Here is a 7897-nt window from a genome sequence, read left to right on the forward strand (position 1 = left end):
CTGGGAGAAGACGTTGCTCCTCTGCGCAGCTCCAAGCACCCCTCTTTTTGCATTGTTTTCACCAGGTGCCTGCAGCATTCAGCATTCAGTCAGTAATTCCCTGGCTGCTGAACAAGCTCAGTCCTCTTTTTGGGGGTGGGGGTGGGATTTACTACACCACCCTTAGGGATTTTGTATGTGTGCTTTTGCAGATCTGAGGCTCCCAACCCTGCTTGTATCTTCCTCTTATGGGTCGATTTTGTATAAGGCAGTCCTTGGAGCAGCCCCACAATTGCCTAACCTTTGCTTCCATAGGTTCAGGTTGGGGGTCACAAGCAAGAGACTTCAGCCAGGAGATAGAAGCAAAACAGCAGCCAGTGGGCCTGATCTTTATTGTTGCGACAATACTTCAAACTACCACATAGAAGCAGAGAGAAGCCCTGAACAATGGTTGCATCAGTATTTTAAAGTTTCCCAAAGTTTGCCAGAATACATTTCCAGAAGCATCATCAAGACATCATAGATATGTCACAGAAAAAGTTGTGGTCTCAGGTAGAACCTGAGATCCAGGCATGGCCCTGTCACTCAAATATACTCCATCAGAGTACAAAGGAAAACATTTATAGTTCCCTGGTCCCTGAGTCAAGTCAAATACCTCCTTTTGCCTTTTCTGGGCTTCATCCCACTATGGGACGGGTAGGCATTGTGATTGAGATGGTTATCTGTTTGACAGTTGAGGCAGAATATCACCCCTGGACTTGACTGAACATCTCGGAGATTATGGTCGCCTCACTCACCCCTCCTCTTACACCTCACTTTCCTGGGTCCTAAATGCCACTGGAACTAAGAAGATTGATACCAAAATGTGATTTCTTATGAATTTCTAAAGTTTTCCCATTGAGCCTTTACATAGATAGGTTTATCAGTGAATTGCTATATTTGGTAATGTGATCTTTGCCTCATAGCATGGAGAGGCAAGGCTTGGGGTGGGGGCAGGCGGCAGAAGGTCTCTCGGCCCACCTTCCAATTTCCCAGTAACAATTTAGAAGAATTATACTGGGTATCTTAAAAGCGTTTCATAAAGTCTCTGCTGCACTATAACTGAATGAATGAAGGGCGGTATACAATTTTAATAAATAATATATCTAAAACCTATGTAACATATCAGATAGTCTTATAAAAGTATAGACTATCATATACTGTACTATCATCATTTATAGTAAGGGTGATTTCAATTATCCAAGTGTATGTCCTTTTGAAGCCAATATAGCATTGTCCTATTGAGAGAAACTGCAAGCTTTACAGAAGTACAAAACATATGTGGGGGACGGGTGTCTGTGGAAATCGTAAGGGGCCGCCTCCCTCAAAGCCCACTAAAAACTGCACATTTTATATATGCAATAACCTTTAATACATTTGTAGCATGCTCTCCCAAATAATCCTGGGATCTGCAGTTGACCTAGAAGAAGAAGAAGAAGAAGAGTTTGGATTTGATATCCCGCCTTTCACTCCCCTTCAGGAGTCTCAAAGCGGCTAACATTCTCCTTTCCCTTCCTCCCCCACAACAAACACTCTGTGAGGTGAGTGGGGCTGAGAGACTTCAAAGAAGCGTGACTGGCCCAAGGTCACCCAGCAGCTGCATGTGGAGGAGCGGAGACACGAACCCGGTTTCCCAGATTACGTGACTACCGCTCTTAACCACTACACCACACTGGCTCTCAGAATGTGTAGCTGACCTAGTTATAGTGCAACAGAGACTTTATGGATACCTGATATAATTTGTTTTTGTAGATATGATATTTGGGAACTTAAGGCGGTGGAATGCTGACTGGCTGTTCAGAGGGGGAAAACTAAAAACAAGCAGGGAGGATTAATAGCATAGAGTAGCTGGAATCCTAAACTGGGAGTGCTCTACACCATGAATTAGAAACTCCTGTCTTTGATACTTACCGTACTTTATTTTTCAACCACAGGCTCAGGTAACACATGCACATGAGGGGTACACTGCAACATTTTGTTGGAGGGGCCCTCTTGTAGACTACCTGCTGTAGAATATCAATTGGGGAGTGTGTGCGTGTTATGAGTAATATTTTATGATCCATTTTATAGCCTTTGTACCGTATGCTATAATTTTCCAGATTACCTATCATAGGCTATATCCATTTTGTGCACTCTCATGATCTGCTTCTTTAGTGGTTGCACTTCACGACAATTCAAGTACCTTCTTGTTTTATGGGCGCAGGATTGCCTGTCTCTACAAAGAGCCATAGAGCACCTGTTCAGAGTCAGTCATTGATATAACAGCTCTGCTGGATCAGGCCAAAGGGCCACCTAATCCAACATCCTATGTGGTCAACAAGATGCCTATGGGATAACATCAAGCAGGGCCTGAGAGCACTCTCCCTGCTTGGGACTCCCCAAATGCACACATATCTAAATACTGTATTTTTCGCCCTATAGGACGCACTTTCCCCCCTCCAGAAAGGAAGGGGAAATGTGTGTGTGTCCTATGGGGCGAATGCAGGCTTTCGCGGAAGCCTGGAGAGTGAGAGGGGTCGGTGCGCACCGCTCTCCAGGCTTCAGGAAGCTATCCGCAAGCCTTGCGAGCCCGGCGGGAGTTCCCGCCAGGCTCCCAAGGCTTGCGGGCAGCAGCCCGAAGCCCGGGGCGCGCTCCGGAGCGCACCCCGGGCTTCGGGCAGATGTCCGCAAGCCTTGCGAGCCTGGCATGAGTTCCCGCTGGGCTTGCAAGGCTTGCAGATAGCAGCCTGTTCTGGGAGCTGGGGTCGGAAAATATTTATGTATTTATTTATCCCCCCCCCCCCAAAAAAACGCTAGGTGCGCCCTATGGAACAATGCACCCTATAGGGCGGAAAATACGGTATATAAACCATGTGTCTGAAATAGTACAGGAGAGCCATCCTAAAGCCATTTTGACTCTCCCAGTTACCTCAGATATTCCTCTGCAGTAAGGGAGGCAAATGGGGACAGCCTTCCCATTGTCTTTTCGCTTACAAATCCTGTCTTAAGGGTGTATTTGTGTATGAATAGGGTGAGCCTAAGAAATATACTCAAAGTGTGGATTTCATGCTCTTTATTCAGCTCATAGTAGCGAGGAATGGAAGTTCCCCCGAAATGTCTGCTTTATATACATTATTTACACAATGGGCCCCACATGATTGGCTAATTTTGGGATTCTCCTTTAGGCCAATCAGGTTGTGGATTCACTTCCACCTGGAGTTGGATTGGGTGGCTCCTGCGGACCAATCAGACTGCTGCATTCTGGATCCTATTCTAGGACCAATCAGACTGCTACATTCTTAATCCTATTGTTCTAGGACCAATCAGACTGCTGCATTTTGGATCATATTCAACTCAGTACATAACAGCCTGTGACCTGAATTCAGGAACTAAAGAATTCAACCATCACAAAAGAATGGCCAGATTGCCGAGGCAATGCAATCAGCGACCATTATCAGGTATCCTGGCAGACAGGACTTCTGCTGTAGACTGCCTCCTATGATGTATGTATGATGATTTTGGGGTGGGCTTTGGCTAAAGAGGTTGGGCAATGTCAAAAGTGTTTAGAGGTTCCTGCACACTTTTGTTCAGGGTCTCTCCCTCTTGGGAAGGAGGGGAGGGAACTCTGTTGCAACAGAAAAATAAACATCTGCCTTGCTTTCCACTGGATCCTGCCTCCATCCATTCTTTTCTGACCAATCATGGACTTAGGGGGCTCAGAGTCCCATGGGGAGTTGGGCAGCAAAAGCCAAACCCCAATTTTTATATTAATTTGGCAGTGGAGGTAGAACATAACCATTGATTGCCTTATCCACCATGAATTTGTCTAATCTTTTAAAGCCATCCAAGTTGGTGGCCATTACCACTTGTGAGAGCAAATTCCATAGTGCTGTGTGAAGAAGTACTGTTCCTTTTTTTGTCCTTTTTCCAGCATTCAACTTCATTATATGTCTCTGGGTTCTAATATAAAAATGGACCACTGACATTTTCTTAAGGAAATCCAGTAATGAAAAAGGTGTGGTTTTTTAAAGGCCTTCTGGAATACCAGAACTGAAGGGGCCAAAATGACACTGAACGGAGAGTTCCATATCTGTGGGGTCGCCACCGAGAAGGCCATGTGCTCACCAGCCTGACTGATTTCACTGGCAGGCACACAAGTTCTGGTAGTTTGTCATTTGTGGCCCTAGCAAACCTTTGTTTCCTTTCCTAGGGAATGGCTTGCATTGCAAAGGTCTTGGGTGGGAGGCAAGCTTTGACTTTTTCTGCTGCCTTACTTTCACTAAGGACTCTGACCTATCTGGTTTGCAGCTCTGCCTGTGTGCCTCAAGGGCACTGTCTAATCTGCAACGCCAAAGGCCAGTTCTTCAACAAACACTTGTCAGCTAACAGGATGGAGCGGTCTGGTTGTAAACTTGAGCTTTCATTCTGAGCACAGTCCAGTGCTGTCCTAGGATTTGGGGCCTGCCTGCTTTCAATTACTCTTCTTTTCTGGCCCTTTCAACTTCAGCTCCTGATTATACAACTTGGCCTCCTGCCTCTATTTAGGGATGGTCAGATCTGTCCATTTTGGTTTCTCGCCATTTCTTATTTTTCCAATCTTAAATTCAGTTTCCCACATTTTTTTAAACGAGTTCTTGTGAAAATTCATCTGCATTTTACAGCATATTTCTCTTAATATACCTGTTTTTGTATGCAATTTTGCCTAATTTAAACATTTTTACAAAGCAGTTCTCTAGTATAATTCATATTTGCATGTCGTTTTTAGAAATATATGCACACTTTACACCAGCGTGTGCATTTTCACTCACATCACTTGGCTGGAGAATTGCATTGCAAAATCTGGAAAAGTGTGCATTTTCAGGAGTGTCTATGTTTTTCTTCACACATTGTTTCAAGAAGTGTGAATTGGGTCGGTTTGCCTTTACATGAAAACTGAATCAAACTTCTCCCCCACCCCTCCCTGTGTGGCATCATCCATCGCTAATCTTGGAATTCCTGGCCTTGTACAGTGGTTCCTCGGGTTAAGAACTTAATTCGTTCTGGAGGTCCGTTCTTAACCTGCAACTGTTCTTAACCTGAGGTACCACTTTAACTAATGGGGCCTCACACTGCCGCTGCTCAATTTCTGTTCTCATCCTGAAGCAAAGTTCTTAACCCGAGGTACTATTTCTGGGTTAGCAGAGTCTGTAACCTGAAGCGCCTGTAACCTGAAGCGTCTGTAACCTGAGGTATCACTGTACTTCTCACTTGGGGCCCTGTGGAACTGATAAATGGATGCTTGCAGGGCCCTTAAACTTGTCCTGTGGGCCCAGCCCCTGTTGGCTTGTAAAGGTAAAGGGACCCCTGACCATTTGGTCCAGTCATGACCGACTCTGGGGTTGTGGCGCTCATCTCGCTTTACTGGCCGAGGGAGCCGGCGTACAGCTTTCGGGTCATGTGGCCAGCATGACTAAGCCGCTCCTTGCAAACCAGAGCAGTGCACGGAAATGCCATTCTTCCCGCCGGAGCAGTACCTATTTATCTACTTGCACTTCAATGTGTTTTCAAACTGCTAGATTGGCAGGAGCAGGGACTGAGCAATGGGAGCTCACCCTGTTACAGGGATTCGAACCGCCGACCTTCTGATCGACAAATCCTAGGCTCTGTGGTTTAACCCACAGCGCCACCCAAGTCTGTTCTGTTGGCTTGTAGCAATGTTTAAATTGCAGGGTGAGATAATTTGTAAATGGAAGTGTTCCCGTCAGCAAACTAAGCAGCAAAAGATACAGGATGCAGTACTAATGTACAAGTTTACTCAACAGGTACAGTTGTCCGGGTGCTCCACCCAGAAAAAATATGCCACAGTACTTTGCTTGCTTTTAAAAAGATTGCACGTCAGGTCTTTACTAAGTGATCGGTGACCAAATAGACATATATTTAAACTAAGTTGGCTTGTATTGTCTGCCATGTTCCCTATTCACTGTTTGTCATTGAATAATCACCCCTTAAAGGAACCGTATCTAGATATGATGTAGGAGCCAGTGATGACGTAATAGGTTTCACTGTCCAGAAACCCACCAAAAAAATAAAAATGCCATTGTGGTTTGGCATTTCATATGGTACAGTGAGTCCTTGCCAACCGATCAGTGAGCCCCAACCAAATATAAATGTGTACCATGGAACTTGCACTCAACAAGCATCACACCATGTCCATTCTGCATTTGAAATGAGACATTCCTTTAGAGTGGCTGCACCTGTACTGTGGAACTCCCTGCCTATAGATATTAGGCTTTAGAGGTCTGCTGAAAATGTTTCTGTTTTGGCAGGCTTATCCAGACACATGACTTGGTGGCATCTGTTCTCAAATTTGTTTTAGATATGTTATTGCTTTTAGATGTTTTTGACATTTCTTAAATGTTTTCAATACTTTTTAAATTTTTAATTGTGTTTTTATTGCAGATGTGTTTGGAGCCTTGAGTGCCTTTGGGAGGAAGAATGGGATTTAAATGTAATAAACGAAACAAGCAATCATAATCAATGGACGATTTTAACTTTCCACTTTCATCGTGTTAGTATTTCTCATATACACACATCAGTACATTTGCATCCTGTTTCCACTGCCCCCAGTGGGTGCTTTCTTCCCTTTGCAAATAGCAGGCATGGAGTGGGGGATTCCGACTGCAACAGAGAGAGAAGGCTTTAAAGCTTAAAGGGGGCGGGCTGGTGTGGAGGACTCCCTGGTCCTGAATAGGGTAACTGTGCCCCTGAAGGACCAGGTGCACAGCCTGGGAGTCATTTTGGACTCACAGCTGTCCATGGAGGCGCAGGTCAATTCTGTATCCAGGGCAGCTGTCTACCAACTCCACCTGGTACGCAGGCTGAGACCCTACCTGCCCGCGGACTGTCTGGCCAGAGTGGTGCATGCTCTAGTTATCTCCCGCTTGGACTACTGCAATGCGCTCTACGTGGGGCTACTTTTGAAGGTGACTCAGAAACTACAAGTAATCCAGAATGCGGCAGCTAGACTGGTGACTGGGGGCAGCTGCCAAGACCACATAACACCGGTCTTGAAAGACCTACATTGGCTCCCAGTACGTTTCCGAGCACAATTCAAAGTGTTGGTGTTGACCTTTAAAGCCCTAAATGGCATCGGCCCAGTATAGCTGAAGGAACATCTCCACCCCCCATTGTTCTGCCTGGACGCTGAGTTCCAGTGCCAAGGGCCTTCTGGCGGTTCCCTCATTGCGAGAAGCAAAGCTACAGGGAACCAGGCAGAGGGCCTTCTTGGTAGTGGCACCCACCCTGTGGAATGCCCTCCCACCAGATGTCAAAGAGATAAACAACTACCTGACATCCAGAAGACATCTGGAGGCAGCCCTGTTCAGGGAAGTTTTTAATGTTGACATCTTAGTGTATTTTTTGTCTTTGTGGAAGCCGCCCAGAGTGGCTGGGGAAACCCACCTAGATGGGCGGGGTACAAATAATAAATTATTATTATTATTATTATTATTATTATTATTATTATTATTATTCCCAGCAACTGTTATGCGAAGCCCTGCTGCCTCTGACAATGGAGACAGACCATAGGCCTTGTGGCTAGTAGACATTGATAGCCTTATCCTTCTTGAAACACATTAGCTTCATTCACAAACCATGGTAAGCCAGACTTTATGGTTTACTACGAATGTTTTGGGACGCGGGTGGCACTGTGGGTTAAACCATAGAGCCTAGGACATGCCAATCAGAAGGTCGGCAGTTCGAATCCCTTCGACGGGGTGAGCTCCTGTTGCTCGGTCCCTGCTCCTGCCAACCTAGCAGTTCGAAAGCACGTCAAAGTGCAAGTAGATAAATAGGTACAGCTCTGGTGGGAAGGTAAATGACATTTCCGTGTGCTGCTCTGGTTCACCAGAAAGCGGCTTAG

The sequence above is a fragment of the Podarcis liolepis genome, assembly GCF_965112155.1.
Source record: "Podarcis liolepis genome assembly, chromosome: 14".
Taxonomy (NCBI): domain Eukaryota; kingdom Metazoa; phylum Chordata; class Lepidosauria; order Squamata; family Lacertidae; genus Podarcis; species Podarcis liolepis.